This window comes from Kogia breviceps, chromosome 2, assembly GCF_026419965.1.
Source record: "Kogia breviceps isolate mKogBre1 chromosome 2, mKogBre1 haplotype 1, whole genome shotgun sequence".
Classification (NCBI taxonomy): Eukaryota; Metazoa; Chordata; class Mammalia; order Artiodactyla; family Physeteridae; genus Kogia; species Kogia breviceps.
The window spans coordinates 100,235,607-100,257,142 of NC_081311.1; the positions used below are offsets into that span (position 1 = coordinate 100,235,607).

A 21,536-nucleotide genomic window follows, 5' to 3' on the forward strand; every position below is an offset into this window, starting at 1 on the left:
GAGTGGTAGTGTATATACGGACATATAAACATTACCAAATGTAAAATAGATAGCTAGTGGAAAGCAGCTGCATAGCACAAGGAGATCAGCTCGGTGCTTTGTGACCGCCTAGAGGGGTGGGATAGGGAGGGTGGGAGGGAGAGACACGCACGAGAGAAGAGATAGGGGATATGTGTATATGTGTAACTGATTCACTTTGTTATAAAGCAGGAACTAACACACCATTGTAAAGCAATTAAACTCCAATAAAAATGTTAAAAAAAACCCAACGCAGCCAAAATAAATAAATTAATTAATTAATTAATTTTTTAAAAAAAACTAAGTATATTAGAAAATTAGAAAAAAATTCAGGAAAATATTTGTATTAGCTCAAGGTGGGAGAGACTTAAGTAAAAGTAGAAACCCATCGCCATTCATGGAAAGATTTGGTTACATAAACAAATTTCCAATGGCTAGAGATTTTTTAGAATTTAGAGATTAGAAGAAAATGGTTACATCACATATGACAGAGGTTAACATCTCTCATAGTTAAAATGGTAAGAAAAAGGCAAATAGTCCAACAGAAACATTGGCAAAGGGTATTAACACAAACTCCCTACAGAAGAAATTTAAGTGGGCAATTAACATAGGAAAAGAGGCTTTTCATTCCTGGTAGTAAGGGAACCACAAATTAAACAATGACAGATGTCATTTTTCACCCATGATTCACAACATTTAAAAGGAGAAAAAAATACCTAGCAGTGAGAAGTGTATAGGAAAATGGATATGCAACTGAACACTGTTCCTGAGAATGAATTGTCACAGCCTCCTACAAAGTTAACCATCAGCATCTATTAAAACTTAAAATTTGGGCTTCCCTGGTGACACAGTGGTTAAGAACTCATCTACCAATGCAGGGGACGTGGGTTCGGGCCCTGGTCCGGGAAGATCCCACATGCTGCAGAGCAACTAAGCCTGCAAGCCACAACTACTGAAGCCTGTGCGCCTAGAGCCCGTGCTCCACAATGAGAAGCCCATGCACCGCAACAAAGACCCAGTGCAGCCAAAAATAAATAATAAATAATTTAATTTTTTTTTTTAAAAAGAAAAACAAAAAAACCCTTAAAATTTGTTTACATTAGTCCTAGGAATCCCATTTGGTGAATCCTAAAAAAATAAAAGTACTGATGTTGGAGGGAGAGAAGATTATGATTATGAAGAATTATTTTAAAATGTGAAGATTTAGAAACAGAGCCTTCAGTTCAAGTGCCTCTGCGACCAGGTTAAATCTGAGGTTTCTTTTAACTCAGAAGAAGAGGAGCCTGGATTTTGAGGGCCTTCACAGTCTCTTCCATATGTCCGTGTTAACCTGCAGGGATATGGAGCAGAGACTGATATTTGTATCTTCTCCTTAATAACAGTATTTGGATTTTACTCTGGTGCTTGTGTGCCCAGTCAAAAGACATTTCTCCACCTCATGTGAAGCTAGGTGTGGCTGTATGACAAAGTTATGGCCAGTGAGATCTAAGTGGAAGTATTTGAGTGGGAATTCTGGAAAATATCTTTAAAGAAGGGCTGACTCAGGAGAGGCTGACCATTTTGTTTTTGCCCTCCACTTTTTTTACTGCCTGAAACACAGATCAAGTGACTAGAGCTCCTTAGCCATTAGGGATGATTAACTGACCTTGAGACTAGAGTCCACGTCCCAAGGAAGATGGAGGAGAAAAATAGGGGGAGCTCAGGTCCCTTGTGACTCTGAAGCTGTGGACCCACACACTTCCAGACTTATTTTACATGTGAGAAAAAGAAACCCTTAGGGTTTAAGCCACTGTAATTTGGCATTTTCGGTTAAGTTAATTCTAATTGATAATACCATGACATAATGTTAAATGCAAAAAGCAAGTTGCTAAGTAATATCAGGAGGATATAAACTCAAATGCTTATAGATGTTAGGCCAGTAATATAAAAAGGTGGATTAGTGGAGGTATGAATAATAGGGAATGGAAAGGACCATGTTAAATTGGAAGGCCTGTGCAATGTCAATAATATTATTATCGTGTAGGTATGTGAGTCCAGGTCATTCATGTTAAATTTCCTTAACGTTTTGCCAGCAAAATGTTTTCCCCAACTGTGGGCTGTCAGTTTGTGTGACTTTGATTTGTAGTGTGATCTGATATTTGGAAAACTATGGGAAAAAAGGAGTAGTAAGGGAGGTGGAAAGGAAGGAAGGGTGGGCCCTATATACATATATGTTTCTATATGGTGTAAACATAGAAACTACATGGAAGGTTGCACACAAAGCAATGGAGACCTGAGAGAGATGAGACTGAAGGAAGGAGATTAATTTTTTCATTATAACTTTTGTTATAACTGTATTTTCTGTCTCATTACAATGAATATACATTAATTTTGTAATTTAAAAAAACAATTTAATAAGGTAGGAGGAAAATTGCTGAGAAGTTACCCAGACTGGAAATCCAATGCAAATGTCACGACATAGTCACAGAAAACTTTTAGGGTGATTCAGTCTGAGCAAATTCAGTGTGTCTTAGGAGCAGGTCATTAAGTATTAACACCTAAAATTAGAAAATACAAATTTGAGAGAGAAAACACAAACACATTGTAGGTAGCAGTGACTTTTGTTAGGTGTCAATGAACAGGAAGTCATGTAAACATATGCGTCAGTTGGAGAAAAAAATAGAGAAAAAAAGTGTTTCAGGAAATGGAGCCATGATTATTTTTTAAGTAAAAGATAAGAAGAAATGCATTCTGAGTTCTCTGAAGTTACAATGTGACCCAGTGTGTAATTACATTTAGTTTAATATATCATGTTGGTTTTTATTAAAACTGGTCCTTGGGCTTCCCTGCTGGCACAGTGGTTGAGAGTCCGCCTGCTGATGCAGGGGACACGGGTTCGTGCCCCGGTCCGGGAAGATCCCACATCCGCGGCTGGGCCCGTGAGCCATGGTCTCTGAAAGAACTGGTTCTGGTTTTAGAGCAGCCCAGATTTTTAAATAGTCATTACTTTTTCCTACTTCTGTCTCAGGCATTGCCATCTCTTTAAACCACATATCTGACTAATGTTTAGGCTTCTCCTCTCCATCTAAAACTGTGCATTTGGTTCCAATTTGATGAGAAGAAACTGAATTATGAATACATTTTTTTTCCTGACACATCTATTTTCATCCTTTGGTAAATGTGACAACCTGTGACGGTTCTCACATTTCTGAAACTCATCTCCCAATTACAGAAGAAGGTAATAATGATAATATGATAAACAATATTGAATAGACCAACCCAATAAGTTATTTGGCTGTTTGTGGTTTATCCAAAATGAAGTTTATCAAACATTCTCCTCCTGCTTTTCCACCCTACCCCCTACCCCCAGCCCCTGACACTTACTATATGCCATAACAGCATTTATGGTTGGGAATTATGATCCTTAAATAGCAGTCAGTTGCTCTAAAGTGTCAGTGTTTTTTCCACAGAATAATAATTCTGCAGAAGGCACTTAGTATTAACTCCCCAGTTTAGCAAATGAGGAAACTGGGGTACAGAGAATTAAGTGACTTATTTAAGATCTCACAACAAACTAGTAAATGACTTGTACTTAAGTATATCTCTAGAGGTTCATAGAAGAGAAGAGCTTTATTGAAAATTCACACAATTCTTGTGTAGTACAACAAATTCAGTGATGCTATAAAATTAGACATAATGTCTTATGGTCAAGACACTTATGGTAGTAAATGAGAGAAAGCAAACTCAAATCAGCTTAAGAATAAAAAGGAATTTTTTTCTTTAGAGTGAGTGGAGCTCAAATAAGTATATATCCCAAGGGGTAAACTGTCTACAGTCCTTTACAGCTGGATGCAAAGGCTCAAAATATCATCAGAAATTGCCTCTCTTTCTCTTTTGGCTTTGCTTCTCACTGTGTTGGCTTCATTCTTAGGCAGCTTTACTCACTCCACGGCAAAAATGGCTGATGTTCTAATGCTTTATCAATCCCAGTGCAGAGAGTACATCTTCCCCTATGGTCCCGACAAAGGAACTGGCACGAACTCTCATTGGCTGCCTTGGATTAGGTGTCTTCCCTGAGCACTTCACTGTGACTCCAGTTGGGCAAGCCTGGGTCACATGCCCCCTCCCCCTAGCAGTCCCACCGAAAAGAACCACATGGACAGAAAGTGGAGGAGGAGGAGTCACAAAGGGAAAAATAAGTGTGTAATACCCAAAGAGAGGTAATGAATCTAAGCAAAAACAAACCAAGTCCATTAAAAATTCAATTTACATTTACATTAACTTATAAACTGTTACAACTAAGTGTTAATTTCTTGCTTAGTGGTTGGGGATTTATGATAAGTTCCTTGAAACAAAAATACTACCAACACTAAAGCAGAAAAAATAGAAATACACTGAAAAATATTTTTGACTTTGCAAAAACAAAAACAAAAAAAGATGCATTGCATGTGTGTGTGTATCTTGCCAGCCCATAAATGAACACAAAGGCAAATGAAAAATAAAAACATTGGCCATCTGCCAAACAATACATTAATCTAAATGTTTAATGATTCCCTCAATCCTGTACTGGGAAAGCAATTATATTTTTGCAGTAGCATTTATTTTGGTTTCCATTTCATCTCAAATGCTGAAGAACTTCTGCTAGCTTCACTTAATAATATTCTGTTGGAAGATATATAATTATTTAGTTCATAAAGAATAATAGTCTATACACAGCCAGTTTCTACCATAGTGTGACTAGAACTCTGTTCATTCATTTATCCATCCATTCATTTATGTTATGTGCCAGTTATGAATCAGGAACAAGGCTGGACACTAAGATTAAAGAGATGAGTAATTTGCAGCCCCACCCCTTGAAGAAGTCCAAGTACAGGAAGGAAAACAGACAAATGAAAATTAAAGTACACTATGAGCGCTTCCCTGGTGGCACAGTGGTTGAGAGTCCGCCTGCCGATGCAGGGGACACGGGTTCGTGCCCTGGTCCGGGAGGATCCCACATGCCGCGGAGCAGCTGGGCCCGTGAGCCATGGCCGCTGAGCCTGCGCGTCCGGAGCCTTTGCTCCGCAACGGGAGAAACCACAACACAGAGAGGCCCGCGTACCGCAAAAAAAAAAAAAAAGAATCCGCCTGTCAAGGCAGGGGACACGGGTTCGAACCCTGGTCCGGGAAGATCCCACATGCCGCGGAGCAGCTAAGCCCGTGCACCACGACTACTGAGCCTGCGCTCTAGAGCCCGCAAGCCACAACTACTGAGCCCACGTGCTACAACTACTGAAGCCCGCACGCCTAGAGCCCGTGCTCCGCAACAAGAGAAGCCACCGCAATGAGAAGCCCATGCACCACAACAAAGAGTAGACCCCGCTCGCCGCAACTAGAGAAAGCCAGTGCGCAGCAAGGAAGACCCAACGCAGCCAAAAATAAAATAAATGTTTATTTAAATAATAATAATAAAGTACACCATGAGCAGTGATTTGCACAGGGCTTTTAAAAGCAGAGGAGGACCCTTAGCTCACTCAGCTGAGAGATCAGGGAAAGCTTTAAAGAAGAAGGCTTAGGGAATGCTTTCCAGGGTAGAAAAGGAGTGAAAAGCAATTCTGGAGAGAACAGCATGTGCAGGGACAGAGGCTTAGGAGAACCCTGAGAGTTTCAGAAGTGGATTACAGCTGTGGCCATGGTATGGGGTGTGTACCGGGGAAGAGTCAATGTGAATGACTGTGTGTGCTAGGTTTGGACTTCATCTTGCAGTTCCAAAACCCTGGTCCCCCGACTAGAACCAGGCTGACAGTAAAGAGCCATCTGAAAAACTTGTTAAGAAAACAGATTACCCAGGCTACACTTGCAGAAATTTTGGTTCAAGAGGAATCTGTTGGAAAAAAAAGTTCCCTAACGTGATAATGGGGCACATCCAAGTCTGAGAGCCACTGTGCGTGGACAGTGGGGATCTATCAGAAGGTACTGGGAAAGAGAATAGCATGTTCTAGAAGGATAGCTCTTTGCCAGTGGAAAGTTGCAGTAGAGCTGATCAAAACAGGAGATGGAGAGACCCGATGGGAGACCGTTGTGAAAGAACAAATTAAGAAATGGCAGGTACCTGCACTGTAGCACAGGCAGATGTTCAGAGATACTTCTGCAAAACGTAATGGGCAGCACTAGACGGTCTGTTTGATGTGGGAAGTGAAGTGGGGGGAAGGAGCAGGGGGAGGTGGAGGTGGCATTAAGTTTGTAAAGGGTGCCCTTGAGAACTGGGAGCCAGAGGTAGGCGGGAGGCGTGGCTGTGTGTACAGCAGTGTGATGTTAGCTCAAGGTGGAGGCCAGGCTGGAACTTGCCATGGGCAGGAGGCCAAGGCTTGGGACTGGGCTATCCAAGATCCAGAGCCTCAGCTTTGCAAACCTTGAACTTGAAAACCTGTGGATGACTCCTCGCCTAAGGACACCTCCCTGCTTTGTGCCACCTGTGGTCCCCAGCAAGAGTCACCTCTCATAGCTTCTCTAGCAGCCTCTTAGACTTTCTCTCTAGCTTATAAACTTCCTGAAGCTAGGAATTATGTGTATCTACATGTTCTCAGAGCCTAGCCTTGTGCCTGCACACATTTGATGCCTCCATTTCTGGGTGAATGAATTTTATTAATTATCTAGATTACAGCTACAACAGACTCGTTATGTAGGCTTTGGGCCTCGTGTGTGTGTGTGTGTGTGTGTGTGTGTGTGTGTGTGATCATATAAACTAGTATTTCTAAAATTGTACATGCTTCCTTTGTTTTCCAAAATGCACATTTTTGATGAATAAGAGTATGCAAAATACACTGCTTTCTTCCAAATATTAATTATTGCAAGGTGCCTGTGTAATCAGTGAACCAGGCATCTCCTATGGATATTAATTTAGATTCCACCAAAAAGACCTTGGTTAATAAAAAAATATATTTTTAAAACTTTCAATCTAATTAATTAAAGACAAGGAACAATTTTCATTTCAGTTATCCAGATAAGCATTTGTGGATCCAGAGAGATTATTTTTAAGTAGAGTAGTATGATCACTTTAAAGGATCTATTTATCTTTTTCTCATATGATGCCATAAATAAGAAAAGCTTTACTTAAGCCCATGAAAGATAAATAATACAAGGACAGAAAATGTAAGACTTAACTTGTTGGTTACTTCACTCTTTATGTTTAAGCTTTCATTCTGTTCATTGATTGGATGATTCCTTTTTTGTTTATTTCCCATTATCTTTGCCTTCCTCACTGCAGATAAGTGCCTTCTGAGTACCTAACAGGAACATCCTACTTATCGAGTTTGAAATCAACAGAAAACTCAAATAGGTACAACTTTTCTTTATAATTTGCTCTCATGAGAAAGCAATGAATGGCAAGTAGTCAAGCTAATATCAATGATTTCAAAGTGCAGTTTCCAAGCAGATGTAGGAATTAACTTCAGATAACCAGAAAATATAAAATGGCAAAGATATTGACAAAAAGAAAAGTCCATTTGGACTTCTAATGTCTACCTTTCAGACTGGTTATTTGGAGTGGATTCCTACATACAGATAATGAATTGCAACTCTCTAAGCCTATTTGACCCCTTGTTACTACCCTGTGTGTGCTGATTGATGGTCTATCCCCGTAATATGGCCTAATTATCATGAAAATCTATGACTGTGTTTCCTCTGACCTCTAGGAGACTGTTTTATACGCCTCTACTAATAGTTTATGATGTATTGTGCTAGTCCCCTCTGTTGACTCAACTCCTGTTTATGACCCTGTATTCTGTATGCAATATCAGTCATACCTCACTAGCTTTGCCCAGTCTCTGGTTTTGGCTTCTCAGACCTGCTTTGACCATTTGCTACCCAAAGCCCAACATAACATACTGCACTAGGGCCTTAATGTGCTTGTCATTTGCCTACTTGCTCTCAAATCCATTCATTCCTTGCCATTCTCTTATTCTGTCTGTTTGGAAGGAAGCTGATTCCTGCCAACTCCATTTCCTAGACTCACTTGACCATGCCAAAAAGGAATTAGGACAATGAAAGATAAAAAGATAAATTAGGAACACTGGCAGAAGAAGAAGAAGAGAAGCCAAGGTATTTTCCTCCTTTTCGGATTCAGGGGGCTTCTCCCACAGTGACTGCCTCTCTGTGATTCTCATTCTAGGTCCATCTGGGGACGGTGGCTCTAGGCCTCTGTTAATCTAGCCTGTCTGTTGGTCTCTCCAACCCTAGGGATGGAGGGCAGAGGCTTCCTGCTATTGCTTCTCACTGAGGTTCCCTTCCTTCCCCAGTTTGGCTTTCTGGCCCGTCCAACACCTTTGTAACCAGTTCATTGTATTAAGTTCCCTCAACCAAACTACCTCGCTGGGGCTCTGGTTTCTGACTGGTCTCCAGAGACAATACATGGGGAGTTGTTAGGCAAAGGACCAAATGGTCATCATCATCACAGAAGAACTCAGGAGGGTATTGCAAGGCTCACATCCCAAAATGCACATCAGAGATATAAAATAGCTAATGAACATGCTGTTGGAAATATATAACTGGAAACGTGGTCATTTAATTTTTTTAAAAGGAATATTCATTTAGTTCTTCATTCATTAATGATCTCGCATCAATAAAGAAACCATGGGGAATGGAACAGAGTGAACAAAGAACCATGCCCACGCTGAGTCCAAAATAATTCCAAGTGGATTTGCCTGCACAAAAGAAAGCAAGATGTAATCAGCACCCAGTATAGGTAACGAAATATGTTTAGCCCTGTTAATATTAAATGGCAATGGAGACTTCTGCTGCCCTCCCCCCAGAAACTCTCTCTCATTAATTTAATCTTTCCATGACACAAAAGCAGTCACACTTGTTGTGTGGAAGAAAGAGTCGAGGACAGTTGTCAGTGGCCCAGATGGCCTTGGAGTGACCCATCCTTCGAGGTAGGTTTCCAAATCAGAGTTTTGTGCTTTTGGGAAAGGTTGAAGCTGTGGTTTCATGCCCTTGGGTAGGATTCAGTTCATTGTGTCTCGCTTTTAAGTGAATTCTTTTCTGGTTTTGTTGAAATGGAACAGAACTGGAAGCTACAAGGGGTTGTGGGGAGGGCTAGTTTTATTCTGCAAACAGTGATGGGCTGTATGTTAGCTTCCTGGCACCGCTGTAACAAAGGACCACAAACTTGGGGGCTTAAACAACAGAAATGTATCGTCTCACAGTTCTGGTGACCAGAAGTCTGAGATCAAGGTGTGGGCAGGGTTGCTTCCTTCCGAGGGCTCTGAGGGAAGGATCCATTCCAGCCCTCTCTCCTAGTTTCTGGTGACTTGATGGCAATCTTCAGTGTTCTTGGGCTGGCAGAAGCATCATCCGATCTCTGTTTGTGTTTTTACAGTCACATCTCTACCATTTGGTGGCATTTAAGGTCACACATATGTAAAGAAAGTTAAACATTTCTTGTACATTTACTTTTGTGGCCTGAAATGTACACCTGCTACTCAGTGGAAACAGGAGATCTGGGTTCAGATCAGGAGTCTCTCTGCAAGCTGTGTGCCCCACTGGACAGTTACTCAGTGTTTCTGAACCTTGGGTTACTCATCATTAAAATGGGGATGTTAACATTAGGTTGAACATATGAAACTGACATTTTTGTAAGTCAAAAATCATTGAGTACTGACAATTTCATATGATTCAACTTAATACCTATTTCACAGACATAAGGAAAAAAATTAAATAGAATAATATTCTAGCACTGTCCCTGGTGTTCAGTAAATGCCTAATAAGCACATGATTTATTAAAAGATATGTAAATAAAACCCTGTGGCCTAATGGTCATAGTATAATCTAAGCTTGTAATATCTACCCCTTGCCGTACAGAACATGAAATGCCTATCAGTTCTCTTTTCTCCCTACATCCCTCCTTCCTTCTTTCTTTTCTCCTCCTTCTTTCTTCTTAAAGTTTAATTCTTATTCTCTTTCTTTGTCTTCAATTTTATTGCTTCATGTTTTAAATAGCTAGTATGTTTTCATGGTTCAAAAACCAAAAGGCATAAAAAGAGAACATCTATAACATCACTGTCCTCCATCTGTCCAGAGCACTATTTCTTATATATCTTCCTGATGTTAAGCACATTTAAATATGTGTTCTTCTGTGTGAGTTCTAAAAATAGCTTTAAAATATCTGTATTTCTATGAATACAAATATATATACGTATATACATATGCATATATATATACGTATATATATTTGTAGTCCAAGACTATCCATTTATGAACAAGAAGCTGAGGCCCACAGAAATCCATGCCCAAGGTCACTCTCACAATCAGTAGCAAGGCTTGGACATTAATTATACTTAGCCAGCACTCTATGAGGTTTCACATTACAAATATCAACTTTAAATGTAAATAACCTATTTTGTTAGGCAAATAAGACCTTATTTATTTATTTGGTTTATGGGCAATGGAAGCCAGGTCAAAGTACCTCATTATTCATGGCTTTGTATTTGTGAATTCTCCTACCTGCTAAAAATTTACCTACAACCCCCAAGTCAATATCCATGGCATTTTCATCGTCATTCCCAGAGATGAGCAGAGGGGCCAAAAATTTGAGTTGCTGATTATACACATTCCCAGGTGAGGTCACACAAGGTGCCACTTGGCCTTCTTGTTTCAGGTCTCATACTATAAACAAGTGTCCCTTTGTGGTCTACTTAATGCTATCTTTTTCACATTTTTGTGGGGATTTGGGTATTTAAAGTGGCCCCCAAGGATAGTGCTGCAGTGCTGTCTCCCACTCCTAAGCATAAGACGGCTATGATGTGCCTTATGGAGAAAATACAGTGTTAGATAAGCTTCTTTCAGTCACGAATTATAGTGCTGTTGGCCGTGAGTTCAATGTTAATCAACAATATACATTGAATAATGTGTCTTTAAACAGAAAAACACATGAAACAAGATATGGGTTCAGTTGACAAAAATGTTGTGACCAGAGGCTCACAGGAACCTCACCCTGTATTCCCCATAGGAACAGTGATTCAGTATTTGCTCATTCAGTGTTCACAGCAACTTTATAGAATTTAACTACTGCGAATAATGAGAATCGACTGTATTTTAGAGTACAACATATAAAGTCAAGTCTTCCTATCTTACTTTTTAGTTCCTAGTGCCAGTTTGGTTTAAGTGCTTTTAAAATATGATAGCTGTGCTATCACAGCCCACATTCTTGAGTTAAAAAAAATTAAAGCTTTTATTGGCTGCAAAAATGGCTCCTCAGTGCAATTTTGGAAGGGATGGATTTAAAGCCATTGTTGGTTTGAGCGGTTCAAATATCTTGCTAATTTCATAGCCTTTGAACCACTTATGAAATAGCAGTAGCTACCAAGTTTGCAGTTCCTTTAGGAGTGTCTATATTTCTTACTAGCATTAAAGAAGAAATTTACAATAATCTTCACTTGGGAATTACGAGTGCATGTCATTGTATCAACAACATGGCATTCAACCTTATTTTGCCATTAATAGAAAATGCAGTTTTTATGTGAATTATAATAAAAACAAAGTATTGCTTAGCAAGTTTTTACTCGTTATCCCAAGTACTGCTACGATTTATGTTCCAGTGTATAACATATATGTTATATGTTGTGTTATAGAGGAATGAGTATAATTCCTTGCGATTTGTTAATATGTAGATATTTCCAGGAGGGACAACATACTAAACTTTATCAATTTCTTTTTGTTGCTTTATATCATTTTGGACCATTGTACTTTATAGACAAAGACAATTTTGACCAATCATACCTCAGTATAAATGAGATTACCAGATGTTTTCCTGACTACAGATTCTTCCAGAAGGCTTTGGTGGAGAGAAATGGGTCGGTGGGAGTAGAAAAAAGAGTTCAGCAAGAGATAGTGAGGTAATCTGTGTAAATGGCCTGTTATGGGTTGAATTATGTCCTTTTCAAAAAGATATGTTGGCATCCCAAGCCCCCAGTACCTCAGAATGTGACTGTATTTGGAGATAAGGTCTTTACAAAGGTAATTAAACTAAAATGAGACCATCAGGATGGGCACTAATCCAATATGACTGGTGTTCTTCTTAAAAGGGGAAATCCTGGGGACTTCCCTGGTGGCCCAGTGGCTAAAACTCTGCACTCCCAATGCAGGGGGCCCAGGTTCAATCCCTAGTCAGGGAACTAGATCCCACATGCCACAACTAAAGATCCCACATGCCGCAAGTAAAAGATCCCGCATGCCACAACTAAAGACCCCACATGCTGCAGCTCAAGATCCCACATGCCACAACTAAAAGATCCCACATGCCACAACTAAAGATCCCTCAACTAAAGATCCCGCACATGGCAATGAACGTCCCACAGGCCACAACGAAGATCCCGCGTGCTGCAACTAAGACTTGGTGCAGCCAAATAAATAAATATTTTTTTAAAAATAAAAATAAAAGGGGAAATCTGGATACAGAGACCAGGCACGCGCGCGCGCGCGCACACACACACACACACACACACACACACACACACACACAGAGAAGGAAGATTTTCTTTTCTCGCCACTTCCCTAGAATTGTGCCTGAGAGGCACCTCAGGCCCAGCTGCTCCTGTTCTCCCCAGTCACTCCTTTCTTGCTGGCAGTGGATGGGAACTCTGGGATCTCACTGCTTTTACCTCAGCTTGTGGGGCTTATGTCCCTCTCTGCTCTCTGGCAGGATGTATACCTCACAGCCCACTTTCTCTGAAACCCCTAAGTGTACTCACCACTAGCTTCCTCACTGGCTCCCCTGGACCCAGACCCTTGCTAGTCTCAAGAAACAGAAAAGTCTGACTCTGACACTGTGCACAATTAAAGTCTCAAATCCTTTCAAGGCATTGGCCTTGATATTTCAAAAGCTTAATCTTTTGCTTTCAATAGACTCTTCTCTTAAACTCTTCCCTACTTATGATTTTGAAGTCTATTTTGAAATGCAAAAATATCAGGAATCAGCTCTCTGTTTCCTTTCATTTTCTTAAGGTAATAAAGGCAAAATAATTAGTAGCCTGAAGGTTGAAGGTTCAGGGAGGGGTAGATATAACAGGAAAGAACAGATGGGAAAGAGGGGAACATCAGTTAATGTTCAAAATACTGTCCTCCCACATATATTTGTTGTTCTTTTCTTGCCACAGCTTCTCAGGTAGTTCTCAAACTTGAGGATGAAGCAATTATACTCCAATAAAGATGTTTAAAAAAAAAAAAAAAAAACTTGAGCATGTCCAAGAACTATCCACTAGAGTTGCACAGACCCCATTCTCTTCAAAGAAGACTACTTTGGACCAATGGAAGCAGTTAAGCCATTATATTACTTTTCACTTGTGGGCACATTCAGATTGAAATAAGAACTTGCAGTCTTATAAATAGAAGGAAATTCTTTAGGTAAATAAGACTGAAATTTATTTTTCAACCAAGAATTGAAGAGCAACCTGGCACTGGCTGAACACCAAAGCCTCTTGTGACTGCAGCTTTGTGGCCCTATGGCTTTGCCTGTGAAGCAGTTCTTTTAGACACAGCTGGGGTGCTGGGCCCTTATTGAGGCAAGACTCACATAAGACAAATCCTTCAAAATGACATGACGGAACAGAGAGGAGAGTCAGGCAGACTGTTCTGCTGTGCTACATCTAAATTGCAAAGGAGAAGAGAGACAGGGGAAATGGTGTAATTAGAGGCATTTTAAGCTCCGTCGTAGGAGGAACAGCAAAATATTCTATATTTGAAATTGTAGTGGGAACTTGAAGTTCTAAGGTAGTGGGGACAGGGATAGGGAACAAGGAGAAGGGAAGAATAAAAGGAAAAAGGCACAGTGTGCTTTCAGACTCAGAGAGAAAGTGTTTGATCAGACACTTCGAAGGATCTGAAGGCACAGTGCTAGGAGAAAGGAGTAGTAAAATCCCATTTCTCCGAAGTACAATGAGAGATGTAAGGCTAGAGAAGAAAGAACAAGAGATTGAGGGGCAGGGGTCGAGGGCGGGGTTGACAGGACAGAAAGGACTAAAATGAAAGGTTGAATATTTACAAGGCATCAAATAAAAATTGATTTTTTTTTTTAGTAAAACTATTTCACTGTACAAAGTCTCTAGGCGTGCCATTAATATTTAATTTATTGTAGATTTTACTGCTTTATCACACTATGTATTTTTTTCTAAAAATGCTTTAAAAAGTGCTAACCAGTCTTCTTAGCCACAGTTAAGAGTACAATTGTGGAGCCTTATGTAGACTTAAGAGAGTTTCCCCTCCTGAAGGCTAATATTGTTCTCTACCTGATCCTGCCAAGCTGGGGAAATAAGCATGAGTTGTTTCTTCAATGAAAAGCAGCTCTCAAAACTGCTCTGGTCCTTAGAGGAGAGGCAAAAACACCAATGTTGCAAGTTTCTCCTTTAAAAGCTTTCTTGGACAAGTAACCCCTCACAGTTGTATAGCACTTCATGCTTTTAAAGCACTTGCAGGTGCATTGTCTCATTTGAATTTTAGTGAATTGTATCATAAAGGGCATTTTCTATATCATGTGTTTTTACATACTACTTTTTCCACCATCAAAACCAATTAGACATGGTTAATTAGATTCTTATACCCTAAATACTCTCAGCCTTTCACTGTTTTCATTTAGTTTTTGTTTTCGTTTTCTCTTTCCTTCTAACTAGAGAGCATTTTATGCTGTGGTCAGTTCTCTCGACAGTCCAAATTTCTAGTCTTTCACTTAGCAAAGTGACACAAGGCCTCTAAGACCTAGACACTAAAGTCCAGGTTGGGTGGATCTCTGGGATTCTGTGTCATTGCCAGCTGCCCAGGTCATTCACTGGTAGTGTGAGAGTTACTGCGTCCTGTTTATGCTGTGGAAGGACATCAGAGGCCATTGGCCAAAGTTTTAGAGCCAGACTAGACCAGGCTTTGAACTCTGGATTTACCACTTAATAGCTGTGTGGCATCCTCTTTAAAGTGGTGATATCCACTTCATGTCATTTGTAAAGTTGCTAAGTACCGTAGAGTTCCTGCCAGACAGTAGGCATTGAATGAATGTTCATTCTACTCCTTACTTCAGAGAAGGAAGACTGTTGAAAAATGGAGTCACCCACAGTTTATGTGACAAGGTCTGGGGTTCGATCTTCTTGACAGAAGTAGAGATGGGAAGGCTACCCTCAATCCCCAGGGTAATTTTGTGCATTGCTAAACACTGACCAGTCCACCAGGCCTGCTGAAACCAGGGCATCTGCTGACACCCCAGTGGATGCTATAGTCCCCATCAGGCAGATCATAAGGTATCTACGCACCATAATCCCAAAATGGCCCCAATGCATACCGTATTCCCAAAGAAGACTAGGCCAGCCAGCCCCATAATTACACAACAGCAGATGCAGACATCACCAGCCAACCAACATCACTCAAGACATTTTGCTTTCCTAATAGGGGGCAGAAACAGTTTTGAGTGTTTTTGCTTTAAAAGATCTACTTCCTTTCTCTTTTCCTAAACCTCATCCCTGAGGAGCTCCTAGACCTGTTCCTCTGTCTGGGTCAAGTTCCCTGCTTTTCAGCTCAGCACGCAGTCTTAGGTCTCCAGTAGTTTGTTTTGTTTTGTTTCGTTTCTCCTTTAACAGCATATACGAAGAACTAGTGTCTTAGCCTCTGGGGAAAAGCCTTGGTCTTTATCCCTCTATGGAAGAACGCAAACAGAAGCTCTCCACAAACTTAACTTGATAGTTGCTGATTCTTTGCCTAAAGGAGAGAACCAAGCTGGAAGAACTGGACTGGAAGGTCAGAAGAATTTGCTTCCACAAGACAAATGATCTCTCTGTGACAGACAGGTTCAACAAGCATGCATAGAGTACATACATTGGCCAAACACTGCATTGGATGCCAGGACATAAAGGTGAGTAGAACACGGTCCTTATCCTATAGCCTTCAAAGCCTACTTGAAGAACAAATGAAACCTGTGATACAACCTGTCATGATTGTGACTGATGCTAAAAAAGCCTCAAAATGAAAAGTGCTCTGGAGTCATAGAGGGGAGATCATCAGCTCTAATGGGAGGAAAGGGAGCTAAGAGAAGGCTTCACACAAGGGCTAATACTGATGCTAATTAGAATCTCCATGTTGGTTCTAGCCAGCAGTTATTTTGTGAAAATGAAATAAATTATGGAGTTTATTGACATTTCTGGTCCATACTAATTCTTTTATTTTTTTCTTAACAATCTTTTCAATTTATTCATAAATGTCTATTTCACAAATGTGTATGTGCATATATGCATACATGTGTGCATGTCTATGTGTATATATGTATGTATGTGAATATGTTATAAATACTGTGCTTTCTTTTGTGACTCTTGGTCCTGCCTCTCTCGTGTATTTCAAGCATTAAAGTATGCTTAAAGCTATGCTTCTTCTACATAGTAGATATTAATGACAATTTCTTCTAAATAAGCTGAAACTGGGTTCAGTATGCATTATATACATACCTCTTGTGACATTAATCCCCCAAATACCTTCCTTTTTTCCTTTTGAAGGCTTCCATCTTTATTTTCTGCTCCATATTTTCTTCACCATGCTTGTCATATAGTTTGCCAGTGTCCTGCAGCCTGTAACACAGCAACGTGCTCCAGGATCCCTTACAAGAAATACCTGGAGAGGCCCAGTATTGTGTGGTCTCGTTATGCAGCCCTGGTTATTACTTTCAAAGCTCCATGCAGGTCTGCAACTTCCAAACAAGTTTGTACTTTGGAGCTTGTTGCCGTCTTGATTGTGAGGAGATGCTCTATGCCCTGCACTCCTCTCTTGATTGCCCTTAGGAGTATTTTCTGTTAACAGAATATTTGCTGGAGTTTTCAGTTTCAACCTGTCTACAGCTGCCTGTCCTTGAGCTGTCTCTGAGTCACACTGATCCGAGGAGAAGGGATTGTTCCTACTCACGTTTTCATCGGAAGAAAGCTTGAAGTAGTGTAACCTGGTAAAGATTCTTTAACTGAACCCAAAACTCTACTTACTGTGCAATTCCTGTAAGCGTCCTCCCTAGCTGCTGCTACTTCATCATTTTATGTCCATTCTTGGGGAGTAGGGCAGCCTTAGCTGAAGCTTACCTCACATCCCTCTTTTAGGTAGGCCACAAAAGCACTTTACAAACTATAATGCATTATACAAACATGGAGTCTTATATAATTATGTTAGAAACAGCCACCCATTTAAAAAGAGTAGTCTGTCTGCATAGATCACACCCATCTCTCTGTCCTTTGTCACCGTTTACGTGAACTGCTTTGGGACTAAGTTGCCTTACTGTTCCTTGCAGTCAAGAGGCTACCTGTGTGACAGCACAAGAGTCCAAAAGAGACTTCAACTTTTTAGGAATATCCCTGTATTTTGAAATATATATATATAAAGAACATTGATTAATTCTGGGTACCTGTATATTTTTTAGTATCATCTATGGTTTTTTCTGCATTTGTAAATTTAAAAAATTAAAAATCCTCCCTGAGCAGAACTGTATACCTGCTAAAACATACATAATTAATGTATGTTAATTACATTACATTACAAGAACAGTAACCCAATTCTGCTGAATCGACTGGCTCTTAAAGGTAACTTCTAAATCTTCCACATTTACCTTTTTTCTTTAAAAAATGTTCATTTTCTAGTTTTTCTTAGCCTCCCCTCCCCTATTTATTCTGAGAATACCCACTGTGCTTGTCAGAGCATATTTATAATAGTAGGCAACTGGAAACAATAGGAAGCAGATGCAGACACTGAGAATTTAAGTCTAATGACTGATAGTGTATTGATGAAAACATGTTAATTTTTTTTTATTAATTTATTTATTTTTGGCTGTGTTGGGTCTTCGTTTCTGTGCGTGGGCTTTCTCTAGCTGCGTCGAGAGGGGGCCACTCTTCCTTGCGTTGCGCGGGCCTCTCACTGTCGCGGCCTCTCGTTGCGGAGCACAGGCTCCAGACACGCAGGCTCAGTAGTTGTGGCTCACGGGCCCAGTTGCTCCGCGGCATGTGGGATCCTCCCAGACCGGGGCATGAACCCGTGTCCCCTGCACTGGCAGGTGGACTCTCAACCACTGCGCCACCAGGGAAGCCCCCATGCTAAATTTTTAAAGTGGCATTTTCAATTGTATATTATACAATGATTAAAATGAGTTAAACATTGTATATATACTGTGCATGTATGCGGGGGATAAAATTTGGAAGGAATACGAAGAAACAAAAATTACCATACAGTAGGGAAATTATGGGTGACTTTAAAAAATTGCTTGTAAAAATTTAAAGTCTATTAGCTATAAAGAAAAATGAATGTCCTTCCATTTATGTCTTCATGCCATTGAGCTTCGTACTTTCTTTTGTGACTCTTGCTTCTGCTTTTCTGTCATGTGTTCAAGGGTTTAAGTGTTATTTATGCTCCTTCTGTTATAGTACATTCTAGCTATAAATGGTGATTTTTTTTCCACAGAAGCTGACAGTGGGTCAGTGTGCAGATTCCCGTACCTTTCTCCTTAATTTTCATTTCTGTGAAGTGTGAGCTGTACTGTTAAGCACCTTAAGCACCAGCCTTGCCTCACATTCCCTGTCACTCTGCTAACAGCCCTGGGAGTGCAGCGAGGAGACCCTGCTAGGAAACGTACTCTTGAACTTTAGCGCTTCGTTTCTGTGCATGGATGGCCCAGTCTTGGTGCAAAATTAAAAAATCACCTTCCTGATTCTCTCTTTGCTGTATCCCGTCACTCCCCTTAAGCCACCAAGCTATTATTTTTTTACCCTTCTATGTATACTGTGTGCCTTGTGAGTCATGCTCCTGGAACATTTTACTTGCTTTGCAGTACAAGTTACCCCCAAATCTGAGAATTTCGAAATACTAGTGTTTCCCAATTCCCAGCAGTTTTTTTGTTTTTTGGCTGTGTTGGGTCTTCGTTGCCGCGCGGGCTTTCTCTAGTTGCGGTGAGCGGGGGCTCAGTAGTTGTGGCTTGCAGGCTCTAGAGTGCAGGCTCGGTAGTTGTGGTGCACGGGCTTCGTTGCTCCGCGACATGTGGGATCTTCCCGGACCAGGGCTCAAACCCATGTCCCCTGCACTGGCAGGTGGATTCTTAACCACTGCACCTCCAGGGAAGCACCCCCCCCAGCAGTTTTTTTGCTTTAAAAATGTCATCACTGAAATAATACCTGTATATATAATATATATGAATATATGTATATATGTTTATATTATATGTACATGGATGCCAAAGTATGCATCAAAAATATAAAATCATGTATTAGAATTAAGGAGAGATGTTTTGCTGTAATGATAAACACTGGCAAAGAGAAATAGAGTCAGTCCTTAGTATACAGGCCCTTAATGGATTGGCAATGCTTTTTTTTTAAGGGGAGCAAATATGTTATAATGTTAAGATTTGATAAAGCCAAGTGGTGGATGTATATGTGTTCCTATACTAGTCTCTATTATTGTCTGTGTGCACAAACTATTTCACAATTTTTTTAATGTTGTTTGAACTTTTTTTTTTTTTTTTTTTTCTGGCCACTCAGCTTGTGGGATCTTAGTTCCCCAACCAGCTATTGAACCTGGGCGCAGGGCAGCAAAGTCACCAAGTCTTAACCACTGGACCACCGGGGAAGTTAATGAACTTCTTATTCCATTGTGCTGATACCTTTTCATTGAAATCTTACAGAAGACAGCAGTGAGAGCATTTTGGAAGTGGAACGGGAGGGGACCCTCTACAAAGTGGGGAGTTGAGAGATACAGGTCATAGTTAATGGAACAGGAAACAAAAGGACATACAGTAAGAAAATTACAAAGAGGAACTAAAGTGCATTACCTAAAATTACAATAGAGGCCTTAAAAATAGTGAGACATTCATACTGAGAGGGGGGAGGGTCTAAGTGAACTAAGTACTCATGTATCAGAATGGGAAGGAAGTCCACAGATAAAGTCTGTCTGATAAACAAAGAAGTGGCAATATGACTATTATTTGAAGGCTAGGGAAGTAACCACCCAAAAGAATTAGAACTGTAGCTGTTGAAAAGTTAAACTTGGTTGCTTCCTAAGTGTGGGTCTAGTAGGGTTTGGGTGGAAGGCAAAGGGTGGGGTAGGGCTGGGATGTCACAGCGGGGCATTCTTACCTTTTGCAGTAAGCTCTTCAGCACCATTGATTTTTTTTTTTTTTAAATAAATGTGCACACATACTGCTTTGATTTTTCTTTTAAAGCTTTCAAGATTAACACAATAGGGACTTCCCTGGTGGTCCAGTGGCTAAGACTCTGCACTCCCAATGCAGGGGACCTGGGTTTGATCCCTGGTCAGGGAACTATATCCCACATGCCTCAAACTAAGAGTTTGCATGCCACAACTAAAAGGATCCCACATGCTGCAATGAAGATTTGCATGCCACAACTAAGACCCAACATAGCCAAATAAGTAAATAAATAAATATTAGGGAAAAAAGAAAAAAGATTAACACAATAGTAAGACCATCAGACCCAAGAAAATATCCCCCTCTTCAATAACCTGATCAAGTTACTATTCACATCTTAAGCTATGTTGTCTGCTTGCAAATAAATTGTTTTCCTCCTCAATTTTCAATTGTTATCCTAGAATTATCCTTTGTTTTTCTTTCTGTTTCTTTTCCTTCTTTTAATTTTTACCCTCTACAAACATTTTGGAAATAATTTTTCTATACAGAAATTTGAAAACTACTTATCCATTAAAGGAAAGTTTGTTTCTGATGGACTATTCAGTGAAACAAGGAAGACAATTCAACTGGCTTAAAACATGCCTTTGGTAAGGATATAGAAATAGAAGGTAGAGCCAGGGGGCTGGAGGGATATGGAACAGAGTAGCTGCTAATGGGCTTTTTGGGGGGTGATGAAAGCATTTTAGACTTAGAGAGTGGTGATAGTTGCACATCTTTGGGAATTTACTAAAATGACTGAACTGGGGACTTCCCTGGTGGCGCAGTGGTTAAAAATCTGCCTGTCACTGCAGGAGACAGGGGTTTGAGCCCTGGTCCGGGAAGATCCCACATGCTGCGGAGCAACTAAAGCCTGTGCACCACAACTACGGAAGCCCGCGCGCCTAGAGCCCATGCTCCGCAACAAGAGAAGCCACTGCAGTGAGAAGCCCGCGCACCGCAAAGAAGAGTAGCCCCCGCTCACCGCAACTAGAGGAAAGCCAGCGCACAGCAACGAAGACCCAACGCAGCCAAAAATAAATAAATAAATAAATAAATTTAAAATGACTGAATCGTACACTTTAAAGGAGTGAATTTTATGTACGTGAAATATATCTCAGTTTTTTTTAAGTCCATGAAAAATGCTAACAAGGGAATAAATTAAAATGATAATCATGATATTATACTTGAGGAGTATTTTTTTTCTATCACATACTTCCCTAAAGTTTTGGTAATGTGATACTACCTACATAATTTCAGAAATATTTTAAAGTAACATCATTTTCCTCAGTGTGTGGTACTATCTTCATGTGTCTAATTTTTTCCTCCTAATGTCATAACATTTTAAATTTTCTCCTGTACTCAAAAGTGCATAATTATTCACGTCTTGATC

General features: G+C 40.2%; 1 long non-coding RNA gene across 7 annotated transcripts in view; it reads left to right on the forward strand.

Moving 5' to 3' along the window:
* Positions 1-21,322, forward strand: part of LOC136793585 (uncharacterized) — a 28,351-nt gene extending 7,029 nt beyond the window's left edge. The window contains exons 2-6 of one of the 7 annotated variants that reach the window (XR_010839079.1): positions 13,131-13,289; positions 15,715-15,862; positions 16,798-16,936; positions 20,656-20,754; positions 20,959-21,322. This is a non-coding gene — a long non-coding RNA (uncharacterized lncRNA). Of the gene's footprint in view, positions 1-7,989; positions 8,077-13,130; positions 13,290-15,590; positions 15,863-16,797; positions 16,937-20,655; positions 20,755-20,958 lie in introns of those variants that run through there. The other 6 variants (XR_010839082.1, XR_010839080.1, XR_010839078.1 and 3 more) reach the window with 6 other exon arrangements.
* The last annotated feature ends 214 nt before the right edge of the window (positions 21,323-21,536 follow it).